At 34.4% G+C, this 17,920-nt stretch overlaps 1 protein-coding gene across 5 annotated transcripts in view; it reads right to left on the bottom strand.

Annotated features, from left to right (window-relative positions):
• Window positions 1–17,920, bottom strand: part of Dsel (dermatan sulfate epimerase like) — a 306,490-nt gene that overhangs the window by 276,128 nt on the left and 12,442 nt on the right. The gene's annotated exons all lie outside the window — the stretch shown is intronic.

Below are 17,920 nucleotides of genomic sequence, written 5' to 3'. Positions count from 1 at the left end.
ATTCACCCCCTTCATCATTCTTCCTCATCTTCTCCTTTTTCTTAGAACCATTTCAACAGGTTTCATTGTTCTAATTTTCATACATGAATACAAAGTACATCCACCATATTCACCCTCTCCTTATAAGACCAAGGATTAACCTTGCTCTAGGACTGTCAAAAATGGAAGCAGACATTCCTGCAAGAACTGAGCCCCATTGTGACACTTTTGCATGTGAAGAGACCCAAGACCCTGAAAACCAATCCTTAATATTCTGATCACACAAATCTACAAAGAAATCTAAAATACTTTTGCAAACTTTTGACCAGAGACCAAAAGTCCACATCACTTGTTAAGAAAAGTTGCATGGAAATAGGGAGATATGTGTAGAAAAGTCATGGCTAAATAAAGTTTTACACAAATAAAGGCCTCAGTTAGAAATAATTTACAAGGTGATTATTCAAAAGAAAAAATCTGAATCTTGTTAGAAGACACAAGAAATTTTTATTTCTTCTAAAGGGTTATTTTCTTTCACTTGTCAAACCTCAAATTCATGGATAGAAATTTGCTTGCTTTTATTTTTAAATAAGAAAACAGATAATATAGAATTTTTATAAAATCTTATAAAAGTAATGTGCCCATGAAACATTTTTTTAAAATATGTACTTCTACATTGAATGAAATGTTTCTTTCATGTAAATTCCTAGAATTTGGATATGGATCAAAAGTTAACACACATGGTACTAAGAAACTATGGTAATATACTCTCATTAGTGGAGTATATTATTATGCTTCTTAATTTTTTCCATGCTGATGATAATGTAAGGGAAGCAAATGACAGTGGTGACTCCATTTTGGATGAGGGGCATGAGAAACAACAGGCTTCATAGAGAAATAACAAGCCTCTTATTAAGATAAGAGAATGCAGCTTCAAGATACCGGTGGTGGGCCCCAAGGCCAGAATGAGCCTATCAGACCTTAGGATGTTCTGTTTGACAAAGATGGGCATGGGCAGGTAGCTGAGTTTAGCAAGAAGTTGACTAGGTGCCAACCAGTCACAAATGTACTTTCAAGATAGAATAGTTGGATCTAAACCAGACACAGCACTATATTGCTCCTAGACTCCAGATATACTATGGCTTAGCTTTTCCCCAAGTTCCTATCCTGTGGGAGCTTGGCTATCTTTTCAATTAACCCTGTGTTTTGCCTTACTCTTAACTCTGATCCAGCAATTTCAGTCATCCACTTCACCCTGTCCTAACTTGGGAGCCAGCAGTCAAATATGAATATGATGACTTTTCTGTGCCTGTTTTTATTATGAAGGAAGTTCACCATCTTTCCATATATTCAAAGCAGTTTTAAGTTATGTTTTTGAAGGAGGGAACTGTTCACTTGCCTAACTCCATTTTGTCCCTCTCTACTGCGTGAACATCTTCTTCTTTAACACTTTTCTTCTGAGCCTCTCCTTCTCCACCTCCCTGCTCCAACCTGTAACCTTGGAACTCCAGGAAGGACAAGAGTATTGGATAAACATCTAGTGACAAAACTGAAACTATCCCTGAAACAATAATCCGTTTTTTTGTTTTGTTTTGTTTTTTATAATGAGTCGATGCCATGCTACTGTCTTGGAATAATGATCAGCCAGATCATTCCACTGGACTCACCTAGTTATACATAACTCCCCCATCTCTTCCTCTAGTTAAACCTAAAGTTTATGTCAGTACCTCAAGATGATACTGGCATTACTGAATCCCTTTGTCTGTCTTCCCAAGCAGCTGCATTCAATTAACTCTCCTTTCTTGACCATTCATATTGCTCTTAAATTGGTGCATTCAAGTGGGTGGCCAAGTCTAGTCCAGTTTAGAGTCCTGAATCTGGGAATTTTTCAACCAAAATCTCCAGTTTCAGTTTTGGTAAACTGTTTATTCATTTTCTTCATTGTTACGGCTCTTTGAAACTTTTACTCTCATTTTATGAATTCCCAACTATTAAAGGCATCAGTCTTTTATCAGTGATACCATGGTATACATTCTTCCATTTACCATTTTTCTTTTGACTACAATTTTGTGTTATTTGCTTGGAAATCTTTTTTTCAGTCAAGTTTTCATGCAAAGTTCTTCTTTAATTAAGTGTTCTCAAATAGCAACTCAAAAGTAGCAGGCCAAATTTTAGCTCATTTATTATATCTTTTTGTAGATTCCTAAGTCTCTGCCTTTAGCATTTGTGGTTTAGGGATCAGCCAGACAGAGTACATGTAAAGAATGCATGTGCCCAGTCTCTCGGACTCCCCTCTTTTCCTTGGTTCTCTTTCATTTCCTGGTGAGGTTTTCTGCTGGCACACAGCTTGTTTCAGGCCAGAAGTGCTAAAAATCAGAAAATCACTTGTGCCATTCCGTTCTGTAAGTGGTGAGCTACTTTATGGACTCTGCTGTCTTTTGATCACTCTCCAGTGGCTTCTAGTCTTTTTTATTTTGTATATTTCTCTAGTGTTTCTAGGACTTATGTGTGAGAGGTTGATCTAATGAGTGCATAATTTGTCCTCACCAGGAGTGAAATTCAAGCAGGTAAATTTTCAGTCAGAGTCAGAAACACTTTTTTAAATTTGAAATCATTTTGAATTTTAATCATACTCATAAAATTAACATTACCACATAAACAAAGAATACCAGTTTGGCATACATAAATACTATATATTAAAATTGGGTTCATGGAAAACCTCAGGACTGGCTAAGGCAGGTTGAAGATAGTTTTCCAAAATTAGCAGATAATTCTAACCAGAACAGGTTTTAATCCTGATGTCTGAAATATTCATTTTCTCCAAAATTCTCATTAACTTTTAGTGGAAGCAAGGGGGTTGGGAGAGAGATAGGGGGTGGGGGTAGAGGGCAGAGATGATCCAAGCAATGTATGCACATGTGGATAAATGAATAAATAAATGAATAAAAAGAATAAAAAGTAGAGGTGTCTGGTATGGTGGCTTGTGCCTATAATTCTAAGATACTCAGGAGGAAGAGATGGGAAGATCATGGTTCAATGCCAGCCCAACCAAAACCTTAGTGAGACCTTATTTGAACACATAATGGGCATGGTGCACCCTTATAATCCTAGCTACTCAGGAGATGGAGGTCAGTAGGAGGACTGTGGTCTGAGACTGGCCCAGGCAAAAGTGTGAGACCCTATCTGAAAAGCAAGCTAAAGCAAAAAGGGCAGGGGCATGGCTCCATAGTAGCATGCTTGTCAGGAAAGCAAGAAGACCCTGAGTTCAAACTCCAGTATGACGAAGAAAAAGTATTTTTCCCCTAGTTTCTAAAGGTCAATCTGACTCTAAGAACCTCTCGTACCACCATCTGAGAAGTACTCTATACTTCACATAACCACAATGTCGTAAAAATAATGTTGAACTAATTATAAGAACCATTATTACCAATAGCAACCAAAGTTTATCATTACTGAGAAATTTCAAGTGAATATTATTTATCAATAATGAATAACCTATGATTAGGATGAAATGCATACACCATGAAGCCGAAATATGGGGGAGGAGACTGTTAGGTTTTTTGGGAGAGTTAAAAAAAAAAAACAACAACTATTAAACAAAGTAACAACCTTCAGGAAGAGAGCTGGGGTCCTTCCTTTTCCTTTTGCATTAAAGTCCAGGTTCTTTACAGTTCTTACAAGGATGCTTATTTAACCTGAGTCTGCTTGAAGGAGTCTCTATGCCTAATGGGCTCTAAAAGCTGTGAAAAGTTCATTAGCATATCAAAAACCTTCCAAAGTGTCTTTGGGAGATTTTTTTTTTTTTTCTTTTATCTGCAGGTTTTCTCCGTTTGGAGAAAGCTGGTAAGGATTGTATCCTGGGATTGGAGTTTCATTTCAAGGTTATTGAAGTATCACAGGAGTGCAGTCAAATGGAGATCTGATGAATAATATCCAGAAGGCACTGCTAGCAAGATAACCCATTTTTTCAAGAAACTTGAGAAATGATGATAAAGAAACATTTTTAATCTAGTTTGTTGCTAGAAGGAATAAATTCTGACAGAAAACCCAACTTGTTTTTGTCCAAGTTTAAAACTATTAATTGTAGATTTCTAACTACAGTTTTCAATAAATACTTGTCACTTTGCATTAATGAACTCTCATGTTCAAGAAATATTTAGAATTCAAAATGTAGATTTGTTATCTGCAATACAATAATATAAATAAAATATATTTGACAGCATTTAGGACACTAATGTGTCTTTGTTCAATAGTAAATAGTGGAGAAATTTTAGAAATATTTTCACATACCAAATTTGTCATTAACAATGTGCCAAAAAGAAAAAAGTCACTTTTGTTATCTAGGCAGAATTTTCTTCATAGAGAGATGATAGCAAACCTGTGCTTTCAGGTTCCATCTCACTCTAAACTTCTTTCTTCTTGAAGACTGTCCATTATTTGCTGTTGTCTAGTAAATCAAAAACTCCTGAGCAGATAAAATATTATTAAGAATTACAAAATAATAAATACATATGAAAGAATATAAATGGAAACGTTAACACAAATTCTCATACCTAACTTAAGAAAGTGAATATGATAGTTTAAAAGCAAGTTGCCTTTATGTGTAATGGACAAAATTTATCCAGAAAACTGCATTTTTCATTTTCTTAAAGAAGACACATGTCAGGGCTACTACTGAAGTAAGGAAGTTAGAGAGGGAGAACAGTTAAAGAGGAAAACACAAGAAGGCAGCAAGAAATTCTGCATGCAAGCTCTGCATAAGCCCTGGCAGAATCCAGTAGCTATGCCTGGCTGCCCCAGATCCCAAATCCTACAAGTTAAGACTAAAAGAACTACAGGGGAGGCACAGGGTACCAAGTTAACCCTATAAAACAAAAAGCTACACATAATTAAATTTAATTTTAGAATAATAGGAGGAAACATATGCAGCAGAAATATTTTCAAAGAATTAAGGGACAAAAAGGTCCCCAACTTGGTAAAAAATAAATCTATTTAGAGATTTAAGAATTTCTTTAATGGAAACCATTAAAATTGTAAAACAAAATGGGATAGGAAAGAGTAACAGAGGGAATGAAGATAATCAAAGCACATTATAAGCATTCATAGAAATATCACAATGAAAACCCTTTTCACACAAAAGAAGCAAGAAGAGCAACTCATTCTTTTGTGTACATGCAAAGGACTGGAGTAAGGGGTCTCCTTCAGGAGGGGCGTGCTGTGGACACCTCCTTCTCCTTTATGAGCAGAGACACATATTTTTCTTTATTCCTTGACTACGGGTTGCCCAGGTACTCGCATAGGAAAATTGGTTCTCATTGCGTTGTCAGGAAACAATGCTTGGGACTAAGGCAGAGTGGAGTGACCACCTAACTGTTAGAGCTACAAGCTTAAGAATAAAGTGGCCTTTGAAGAACATCTCATGTGTGCTTTCAGGTTAAAATGAATAAAAACAAATGCTAAAATCTCAATGTGGACACAGCATTCAACCCTGCTCTTCCACTTCTAGGTTTTTAGTCTGCAGGAATGAAAGGAGAAGAAGAGTAAACTTTTTACAGAAACCACATGTATAGAGCAAAAACTGGTAAAAAAAAAAAAACTTACGAAACATAGACAAAGCCTTCTGAGTGGATTTTAAAACACTTCAATTTAAAAAAGTGTGTTGTGTGTTACTGTAGAACGTAACAATGGGGCCTATTAATGAGTGTATAGAACATACCGCTCCCAAACATAGCAATGCATTTTTTTCCAGGACAAATTAATGATGTCCAACTGCCAAATATAAAGTACAACTATAGTGTTAAGTTTTTAAAAAATCTTCAAGTATTGATAATATAGCATTTGATTGTAGTGCTTTCATAAAATGAAACAACTAGTTCTCCTCTATTTAGAAATTAAGAATTACAACTTTAAAGTAAAGACATAAATAACCATGAAAAACTTTTAAACATTTCAATCTGATCAATAACAAAATTATCTAGAGGACACAGGTAAACTGTTTGTCCCTAATCTCTTCTCAAACGTTTGTTTACTCCTTAATCATTGGTTTTCCTAGAGTTTGCAGCTGTTCATAGCTTTTGCCATGCCACCTATTGGTTTTGAATGATAGGATTCAAATCTTGGTTTTACGTATCTGCTGTATATTAATGACTTCCCAGTTATATTCTTGTTTATGTCTGTAAAATGCTGCCTTGATCTCCTCAGTAGACTAAAACGCTAGGAACTGGCTGAGATATTGTTCATTTTATTATCTCCCTTGTTTTTCTCTGATAATAGAGATAGAAAGAAGTGTGAATTGGGTAAGCAATGAAATGCCTTGTGAAGTGACAATTGTTAGATTTTTCTCCACTTGGATCCTCACTAAATAACCTGTTACAAAATCTTGACACAGAAAATTAAGGAAACATTGCTAAGGTTTTAAAATCCAAATTGCAAACATCATCCCTTCTGTTCAGCCACATTTACAATAAATGTTGCACTGAGAATGAGTGCCCCTTTTCTGATTAATCACGAGGGCCTGAACATGTGGACCTGCCTTGGCTCCCACAGCAGAGAAAACTTGAAGGTCTAGCAGCACACAGCCCCAGCCTGTGCAGGTTGCTGCAGTGAGCTCAGCTAGCACCAGGAAGAAACAGGTGCACTTGTATGGGATTCCTGGTCACTGCTCGCCATCCCAGATGGAAGTTGGGTCAACAATGACCTCACGTTCTGACGCTTGTCTCTGGCTATGACATTTCTCCAGCTGCTTTATAGAATTAGCTAAGTCAGTTTCCTTATTAAATTTTCACTTTGTCTAGCTATAATTTTCCCTTTTATAAATGGTCTCTGACTGAAGAAAGAGAAAGGAAAGGAAGAAAATTAAAAGGGGAAGAAAAGAAGAAACTAATTATACCTAATTCTATAAATTATTATAATATGTAAAAATAATTTCTACAATTTACATAAAAATTCATATAATTCCACATTTCCATAATTTGTAAAAATAATGTTTTATAGAGTAAATCTGCTTAAGCTTTAAATCAATTCATCTAAAATGTTTATTTAAAATATTCATATATGTATAATTATGATACATAATTGTGTATATAATTACATAATAAAATATTATTAAAATAAATGAATATTTACTGGCAGCATAGGGACTTGAACTGAGGGCCTTGAGCTTGTGAAGTAAGTGCTCTACCACTGAGCCATGCCCCAGCCCATTTTGTTTTAGTTATTTTTCAGATAAGATCTCATACTTTTGCATGGCCAATCTTAGACCACGATCCTTTTACCCAACCCTTCTATACAGCTTGGATTTTAGGGTGTCCCATCACACCTGGCTTGTTTGTTGAAGTGAGGCCTTAACATTTTGTTTGGGCTGGGCTTAAACTGGAATATTCCTAATCTTAGTCTCCTAAGTAACTGAGATTACAGACATAAACCACTACACCTGGTCCTGAATTTTTTTATAAAGAAATGTAATACATTTACTTGGAACTTAATATGAACTGAATTACTGAGAGTGAAAGGCTATTCACATTTCTTTAAATATTTTAATATGTGTTGATTCACCATTCGTGAAAGTTCTGTGAACAGCTAAAATGTTTTAAATCATTTATTTTTCAAATAAACAATTTGCAGTTTTTGGCAAAAAAAGAAAAAACCTCTAATTTTAAGTTATTTTAACACGTTTTGAGTTTGAAGTCGTTCACTTGCTTACCAGCATTTTTACTCAATCCCTAACTTTCATATGCACTCTTTTGAGAATGCATTATTGATATGTTTTATCATGGTTTTTCAAATTTGTAAATTAGTTTTAGAGAATCATTCTAATAATAGAAGGCGCAGATAATCATAAGAAAGAAAATGCTCTCATCTGAAATCTCAGTTCCCAGAGATAATCCCCATAGACATTTGACTCATAACAGTTCAGAAGTGTGTGTGCATGGACTAAAAATAAGGATGTAGAGATAATTCACATACATATGGATGTTTACATTAGGGTGAACCACTTAAAATTGCTATTTGAATGTTGTTGACATACAGAAGCAACCATTTGACATTAGTTCATTAGCATAACAGGTAGGTATCCATTTTATTCAATACAAAATATAAAAATGAAATCATTTTAGAATTATTTGCGATTAATAAAAACAAAACAAATTGTTGTAGAAATTTTCTTCACTGATTGTTTTCATCGTTAGGAAGTTTTCATAAACTGCAATTAACATGTGTTTTATTTTATGATATCATAGTAAAAATCTTTTCACGTATTTTTCCACACTTTTTCCTTTTTCTTACATCCACAAAAAGAGTTTGTTTTCTTTTTGTTTGTTTATAAACTAAGGTATAATATTTATTTCATCTCAATTTTTAATTATATAGTTAACAATTGATTGTCCTTGTTTATATTTTTATTGATCGTATTTCTGACTTTCTGTTCTTCATGTGAACAAGATGTTTTCGACTTCTTTCCCTATCATCTACACCAAGAAACAAACAAAAGAAATACAGTTGTGACACAATGTCAGGTTTAACCTAAGTTGGTGCCTATTGGCTGGAGAGAAGGAAGATTTGTGGGTTGAGAAAAATGAATCCCTCCCCTATGTGTCTGTGGTAATGCAGTGATGTTTGAGGTCTTCAACGAAGGAGCCCAAGACATTTCTGAAAGTGAAGTGACCTGTACCCAATGCTCCTTTTTCCAAATTTGATTCTAGACAGTCCTTCTGCATGACCTTAAAACGATTATGTATTCAGGAAAGGACAAGAAAATGCCTGAAATAAAATCACATTGAGATGGCTGATTTCTCCATCATGTGTGACTAAGGTAGACAGTTCTTCTAGACCTAGTAAGTGTTCCAGTGAGTCGTGCTTCTGAGGTGAACTGAGATGAACAGGGCTGCTCTGTATGACTCACCACTGTGAGCCACACAGAAATAGAAAAAGAATGTGATTCTGGCTCTGTGGACCAGTATTGACCCATCATCTGTAGTGACAGCAAAAGCTCTGAATACATTGCACTACAGCTCTTTATTTTATATTTGGAAGCACTCCTGAAAACTTCCAATTATAACTCAAGAAATGTTAGACTTTTTGCTCTTTCCTATATTTCTGTTTCTGTCATTTATTTTGTAAGGGGAGAAGAGACTTTAAGAAAAAACAGTCTGGACCTTGAGTTATGTTTTAAAAGAAAAGTAACAGTATTTATGGTTGAATTGGTAAAACTTGACTTCTTCCTGTGTTTAAGTTGGAATATTTTAACTTTATTTTATACTTGTAGGTTTATAAATGTTTCTCACAAAGAAGATGTTAAATTTTTACTTGTTTACAATGAAATGTTGTTTTCTAATTTGGTACTTGTTCTAAATGCTGTTATTCTTATTATTTGATTTTTTTTTGATGGGTAAGTTTTAAAAAACACATAGTTCAGTCTTATTTGGTGTTGGCTTTGGTGTAATGCTTAGTCCTGCCTTCTTTACCCTCAATATTATGTGTTTAAAAACACCCAGTTTTCCCTAAACTTGAGTGTTTATGTTTACACTTAAGCCATCTGTAATACATTTTAGGAAATGTGAAGAAAAAGTGTTCGTTCTTCTTATATATACTATGCTCCACCCTAACCACTATAGAAAATAGAAATCACTTTACAATGCTGGTATGAAGGAAAAACTTGAAGCATATCTAAAGAAAGTGGGAATTCACTTGATAATTGTATTTGAGTTAATATTACCGAGTTGTCATTTACCTTCTGAAAAGTGCACTGGTCTGATCTGATCCTCGTTCACACTGCATTAGATTTTTCAGTATATATAAACCCGAAAGTGAAAGGACACTCTGAGGTGTTAGGAGGAGGTGTCTTTCAGGGACAGATTCTTTTATACCCTTCATATTTTGCACACTTTCAAGATGTTTTTCAACAAATCCGCACTATTATTTGTGAGACAGGATCTCACTATTTTGTGCGGGCTGGTCCCTAACTCACAATCCTCTTGCCTCCACCTTTCAAGTGCTGGGATTACAGGAGAGCATCACCATGCCTGGTTTATATTATTTTAAATCACAAAGTGTAATTTTGCAATTCTTTTACTCACCCCACTTTACTGCAATGAAAGAAAAGAATATCACTCTTTAAAATGTCAAAAATGAAAGGATAAGAAAAGAGCAAAACTTTTTTGTGAAAAAAAATTTTGTGAATTATTGAAAGACAAAAGCAGAGAAAGTAATTCTTTCTCTCAGATACACAAAACGGGGAGTGGGTGTAGGACCTACATTTTAAAGCAGAAATCCCTGAAAATGAAAAAGCTAAATTTGAAGAAAGAACTTCAGGTACATGCCATCCTCACTATTTGTGGATTCTGAATTTGTATATTTGCCTATTCCTGTAATCTCAAAATCAATGGTCTTTGCAAATGGTCATTTGTGGATTTGTATGCACAGGGTGGCAAAAACCTTGAGTCACCTGATCAGCACATCCCATGAGGCAGTGCTCTGCTCTCATTTCAGCATTCCTACCATAAAGAAGTATACTTTTCAGGGTCTACTTAGTGCCATGCTTTTCAAGCACTTTTGTGCTTTTTGTGGGTGATCTTGTTGTGTGGAATGGCTTTGAAGTGTGTAAAGCTGAAGAGCTGTCTAGTGCTCCCAGGTACAAGAAGGCTGTATCGAACCTCACAGAAAAAACACCAGTGTAGATAAGCTTCGCTCACGTATGAATTACAGTGCAGTTGGCTGGGATTTCAGTGTTGATAATGAATGAAAAGATATTAAAGAAGCGCTCTTCAAATAGAAACACACTTAACAGAGTTTTATGTTAATTGATTAATAAAAAAAATGCAGTGGCCAGAAGCTTCCAGAACCTGAATTAACCCCGTATTTCTCCTGTAAGCAATGATGTAACATGTAACATTTACTGTTTGTGATGATTTAATATATCATAACTGCCACGGAAAAGAAAGAAACAACTGTTTCCTTTGGTGGGAATGTTATCTGCCTAAGGCAGTGATCTCTACCACAACCATGCAGTAGAAGTTCACAGAGGGTGAACTTACAAAATGCAGGTGCCTGGGAGGAAATCTGAGTCTGAGGAGCTTCATGTCTGTTTTTCCATATTTTTAAAAAACAAACTTTTTGGATAGAAAGCTCTTTTCAGATGAGTACAACAGTGGGGACCTTGTTCGCTTCTTCAGGTATGGTGACTTGAGCTCTTAGCCCATGAGGCACTCATGGAAATGCCAAACACTACCTTACCACACAGCTCCTCTACCATCTTAGCAGCGATCTTTGATGCTACCATAATCTAAAATAACTTTTATGATGTCATGTAAGCTTTACTTCCACAACAGCGTCTTTGCTCTCTAAAACCAGTTTCTTGCACACAACCGCTCACAATCTTCTCTTCATTCTCTGGCATCTGGAACAAACTCAATCTCATCAGTGCAGCTTTCCACTTTCCAGGCTTGCATGGACGCAGCAAAACAAACTAGGGAAACTGGGTCTCTTACTTTAAATATTTATTACCTTCAAAGAGGCCTTTGGGCTTTCCAGAATGACTCAGTTCCCCTTCCAGCCCCATCACTCTCTCCCTCTCCTAGATGATGATTTGTGTCTTTTTTTCTTTCTTCCAATTTCCAAGACCTCTCCCTACCATTATTTTCAGCTGTTAACTCTACTTCCTGTTTCACAGAGAAAACAGACGTAATCTAAAGAGAGAAATAGAATAATTTATTTAAATTGCAATTAAACTAGGACTGTATGCACAGCAAACGTTCCTTGCAAGAATGTTATTAAAAGGTATGTAAAGCAAACAAAAACTGAAAAAATATTAAAAGACGTACTTATAGAAGAAAAGTGGACATAGAAGAAAAGCTTAAACAGAACAATGGAGTAGAAGGAAAATAAATACATATTAATATATGTAAATAAGTATTGAATGCATAAGATTGAATATTGAATATATAAGATTGAATATAATTGAATGTACATTCACTTTTCATTTTTCTATAATAAGCTCTACCAAAGAAATAGATGCATTTCTTCTAAAATTTTTGTAAAAGTGTGAGACTAATTATCTCAAAATAATTCAAGTAATGAGAAAATGGAAAGGGAATATAATAAGTAGAGATATAATCAGAAAATCACAGTTCAAGGCCAGTCTGGACAAATAGTTCACAAGATTCTATTTCCAAAATAATCAGAGCAAAATGGACTGGAGGTGTGTCTCAAGTGATAGAGCACCTGCCTTGCAAATGCCAAGCCCTGAGTTCAAACCATAGTCCCACCAAAAATACAATAAAACAAAACCCAACTATGGTTTATTTATAAGATGTATCCTAAAACATTGAGCCACAAAATGTTTGGAGACATCAAAGTGAAAAATTACATGAAGACTAACGCAAAATAAAGGGGAATTATAATATTCTAAACATAAAACACAAGAGATGACTAGAGGAACTTTATGAATGTGAGAAGTAATAACTTGCAGTTGCGTAAGGAACTACACTGGAGTTCAAAAAAATACTTAGAAGAAAAAACTAGAAATCACATACCAAAATGTTTGGAGTAAAATGTTCTAAAGATAAATTAATAGCTTTAGGTTAACATAGTGAAAAGCATAACTCCTTTAAAATGAGAACGGAAAAACAGCTCCCGACATCAAGGAGCTGGGTGTTACTGTCAGCCAGGTCTAGTGACCGTCTGTTTAACAAAAGTGATTTCACAGAACACAGTCACTCTGTCATCATTGTCAATCAAGACAAAAACAAGACTAGTCCATAAGTTTGTCTTGCATACAGAAAAAAATTTTCCAAATCACAAAAGAGTGCACAGGCTGTATTCTATTTAATATCAGTGATGGCTACTTCTTGCCAATTATGACTTCAGTCTCTCTCTATTCTTCCCTTCTTCTAGATAAGATTTCTTCAGATACCAAATCACAGAGCTATCTTTATTTTCCACAGCAGCTAATACTGAGCAAATTCATGCTTCTTAAACCCCTCTCACCATAATGAGCAATAAGTCCCTCCAGTTCTTCTAGAGACACTGATAAAAGAGGCCACACATGTAATTGAAGAAGATACAAAACACAACTTCCACAGCAAATAAGAAAAAATAAAAAGAATGATGGAAATATGTACAATCAAGAGCTGAAGTTAATGCAATAACAAATATACATAAAAGAGAAGTTAGCGACAAAAAGTGGAAAAGCAGTCATTAAATAGGCATATAAATGCAAAACCCAATTAAGGAATAAAAAGAAATAAGGCTTACATACTTAACAGTAAAGATGAAAAATAAGTGTGTGGGTGAGTGGATATTTACAAAGGCAGAATACAGAATACAGAGTGTATTTTCAGCAACTCTAGGTCAGTAAATATGAAAAATTAAAAAGAAAAGAATAAATTCTTAAAAATATCACTTGCCAAAATATAAAAAAGAAATATACAAGCTAAATAAAGTAAACCTATTAGCATCAAATAAAATTTTATATGCAGTAAAAGTATTTCCATAAAGAAAACACACTGGTCAGATGGCCTTACAGAGTTCAAATAAACATTTTAGTATTGGATAATTTCAATCTTACACAAACTATTCTTGAGAACATAAATTAAAGACCTTCAGTTTAGTTTATGTTACAAATATAATGTTGGCTCCAAAATTAGACTAGTAAAAAAAATGAGAAGAAAGATGACAGGTCAATCACAGCTATAAATGCTGATATAAATACCTGTTCTCATGGCAGTGGTCTTGTAATACAAAGCCTTGCATTATCTAGGCTAGGGCTCTAGCAATTTCAACCACTCCCACAGCCTTTTAATGCCTTCATTATTTTAAATAGGGTCTCATGCTTTTTGCCCCAGCTGGCCTTGGACTGCAATGCTCCTATCTACAATATCCTCTTAGCTGAGATTACAGGCATGAACCCCCACAACTGGCTTGTTTTGTTAAGTTGAGCTGTTGCTAACAGTTTATGTGTGCTGGCCTTGAACCTGATCCTCCCAATCCTTGCATCCTTCTCTGCTGGGATTACAAAGATGTGCCACTATGTGTGGCTTGGTATAAATGTCTTGAATTAATCATTAACAAACATAATCCAGCAACATAGACAAATATAATCATCATTCCCAGGCTGGTTTTATCACAGCAAACCAACAAGTTGGGTTTATGCACAAAAAAACCCTACTTTCACACAATAAGCTAAGTTAACAAAAGTATAGAAACATGACTATCTCAATAAGATAAAGCAAAAACATTCTACAAATCTCTTCATGCAGTGATAAAATTCACACATAAAGCTAGGAATAAAAGGAAACACTGTATCATGATAAGGAAAAAAAAAACCTGTGAAATGCACGCAACCTCTGTTGTAGTCAGTGGTGGGATGTTACAAATTTTCCATTATCATTATAAACAGTACAAAAACATCCACTAGTACCAAATCTATTTCACCTTCCACAGGAAGCCTTAGAAAATGCAGTAAGAGTATTAAAAAGTTGTAAAATTAGAGAGAAGGCAATACAGTGCTCATTAAATATATATTGTAAAACCACATACATATACATTTTAAAAGAATTTATGTGTAAATTACTGGATTGGCGATCCCTCCTACAGTACAAATACACAAGATCAGTTGAATTTTCTGTGTTCTAGTAAAGTTACATCATATCATTAATAATAAATATCATTCATGGTAATAGCGATATATGGAGTGATCTAAGGTAAAAAAATCCATCAAAGGATAAGCAAATATTAAGTAAAAGGAGGGGCATACCATACCTATGAACAGGAACTAATTAATGGAAAAATGACATTCCCTCAAAATTGATCTGATGATTATAATTAATCTGTATTGTAATATTTGTTCGTTTTGAGGAACTGTGTAGATTAATTTTAAAATCCATATAGAAATAATCAAATTTGCGGTGGATTAGAGCAGAACCCACAAATAGACACACAAAAAGGCAGGGTGGTTCTTGACAGGTGCCAGACGTGACACTGAAAGTCAGTGAGAAAGAAAAGTTTCCACAGTCTTTCAGTTTAGGGAAACAGGTTACCCACACAGAAAATAAGAAGTCTCAGAATAGATACAGCAATTAATATTAAATATGAAAATTAAAATGTATGGCTGATGGACTCTAAAGTGACCCTTCACTGTCCCCATCTCCTGGTATTCATGCGCTCCTACAATCCCTTCCTCTCAGGTACGGATGGGATGTACCTGTGACTGATGTATAACTAATAGAACGTAGCAAAAGTGTCAGCTTATCAATCCCACCATTATGGTACACTCCTAGTAGATTTTTATCTTTTGATTGCAAGCTACAGAGACCCATATGGTCAGCTACCAAGAGTGGTCTCTAGCCAACAGCTAGAAAAAAAATGAAGACTTTGTTCTCACAATATACAAGGACACTGAATTCAGCCAGCCATCAAGTGAGATGCAAGCAGATCCATGCCCAGTTGACTTGCAGATGAGATCTCAACCCTACACAATAATGTGATTGCAAATATATGAAAGATCCTGAATAAGACAGCTCAGCTAAGTGAAGACAACTCAGCTAAGTGATGCAAAGAAATCACATTTATTTTAATATAATAAATGTGTGTTATTTCAGGCCCCTGTTTGTGATGGTTTTTTTTGGAGATAACTAATAAAAAATACACTTGGAAAACATGAAATTATTTTAGGACCAACACCCTGGGAAAGATTTTTAATAAGATGGAAAATAGTTTACATAACAAAGGAAAAAAGTGACATATTTCATTTCATACAGTTTAAGGAAACTTGTGCATCCAAAGACATCCCTATCATATGGTAAAGTTTACATAACACATTATAAGGACAAAAATATATAAACCAAAATTATCCATAACACATAGAAACAAAAATGGATTAGTATCCATAATGTATGGTAAACCTCAATGAATCAGTAAAAAGAAAAAAATAATAGAAAAAGAGGTAAAATATATTACCACAGATGTCACTAAAAAACAGCAAAAATAAAGAACACTGGGTGTGTACACATGCATGCACATTTGTGCTTAAATGGCCTAGGTAATTGATAATCAGAAAAATCCAAATGAAAAGCAAAAGTTCTTTTATCCCACTATATAGGAAAGTGGCAAAAGTTCTGTGAATGTCAAGCACAGGAGAAAATCTGGAATAACAAAAACACTTCTATATTATTAGCTAGAAAATCAATTTATATAAACAATCTGAAAAGTAATTTGGCATCATCTGTAAAATTAAAAATGCAAATATCATATTAACCAAGCCCTTTCAGCTCTGCATATAAATATTCATACACATAAAAATATATGTATACAGGTGCTAAATATATATATACGTATATATATGTATTTTAGGAAGGAAAGAATGTGGAATGTGTGTGGCTCTGGAGTATGAACAAAAAAGTAACAAACACTTGTACATTTACACTATGAAGCATATTTAAGAGTTTTTATAGAAAATTCCTTGAATTTGCAAAAGTTATGATTAGCACTAAAATTCATCAATATGCTAAAAGATAAATAAGAATACTATATTTATACAGTGGCATATACAAGTAATGAAACACTACCATGGTAAAAACATGTGATCTTCGCCCACATATGACATGTTAGACAGAATTTTGAGCCAAAAACGCAAGTTGCAGAAGATTATATGCAGTGTGTTACCATTTACATAAAGCTTGAAGACATGCAAAATTATTCAGTATGTTGATTAATATATACATATATGTGTATATATATATTTACATACAGGTGATAGATAGGTAGATACATAGATAGATAGATAGATAGGATAGATATGCATATGGTGAAACTATAATGAAAAGCAAAGAAATGGCAAACAATATCCAGGACAGAACTCACCTCTAAGATGGTTGGTGGGAACAGAGGATGTGATCATAGAAGGTCAGAGGGAAGCTTAACTATTAGTAATATTGTGCATTTTTAAGGAAGATGGTGTGTACCTTCATGTACCAACTCTGGCCCCAGCAATTTATCAAAACCATAGAGGAGAGCTTCCAACTTCCCAGTTAGGATCAATACATCTTTTCATCCTCAACATATTGGTGTAACCAATTTTGCATATTCAAATACCTACAAAACTGACATATATAAAAATCAACACAGTGGTCTCTAATTATTTATTATCCACCAGGGAAACAATGTGCACAGCAATATCCAAGACAAATTAATTACAGGAAAGGAGTTCCTCTATCGTGGACAGCAGAATATACACCTTTACTATCAGCACGATGGCATTTGGCCCACTGCACTTGTTCAAAGATTGAGGTTCTGATTGGAGGCTCTAGAATTTGCTTCATAGAAGAATCTACTTCCATAGAGGAAAGAATTTAAACTTATAAAGCATCAATCAGAACAAAAGATACTGTAGAATGTTACTCTAATCCAAAGAAAATGTGTAATATATGAATTCATAGTAAAATACATTCTATATTTATAGATAAAACATTTTTAGTGCTGAAGTATATAATATTACTATATATGTGTTTGTGTGTGTGTGTGTGTGTGTGTGTACAATTTGAATACATTACCTCCAGTTGGTTTCCATTTATTCCATAATAGTCAGGGGGGTTGGAAAGGCAATGTTCACACATAAATTTAGACATCCCAAGCTTTTTGCATACTTAACAAGTGGAAAATATAAAATAAAAAATACAACAGTTTTCAGTGTAGAAAATAATACACAATAGTTTCCAAATGGAAGTATGGGCATTAATTTATAATAAGACTTTGCAAATGTTACATGGAATAAAATTGACTGATGACATCATACTTGAATCAGAAAGTTCTATAGATCAGTAAATCCCCAAAACACATGATATGCTATAGAAAAACTCAGAACTCAAATGATAGAGATATTGAAGTAAGGGAAAGTTTAAATAAATTGCTTCTTGAAACATAAATATACAAAAAGGAATGCTTCTAAATTAAT

This window comes from Castor canadensis, chromosome 4 (assembly GCF_047511655.1).
Source record: "Castor canadensis chromosome 4, mCasCan1.hap1v2, whole genome shotgun sequence".
Lineage (NCBI taxonomy): Eukaryota > Metazoa > Chordata > Mammalia > Rodentia > Castoridae > Castor > Castor canadensis.
This window is presented reverse-complemented; position numbering and strand designations above follow the sequence as displayed.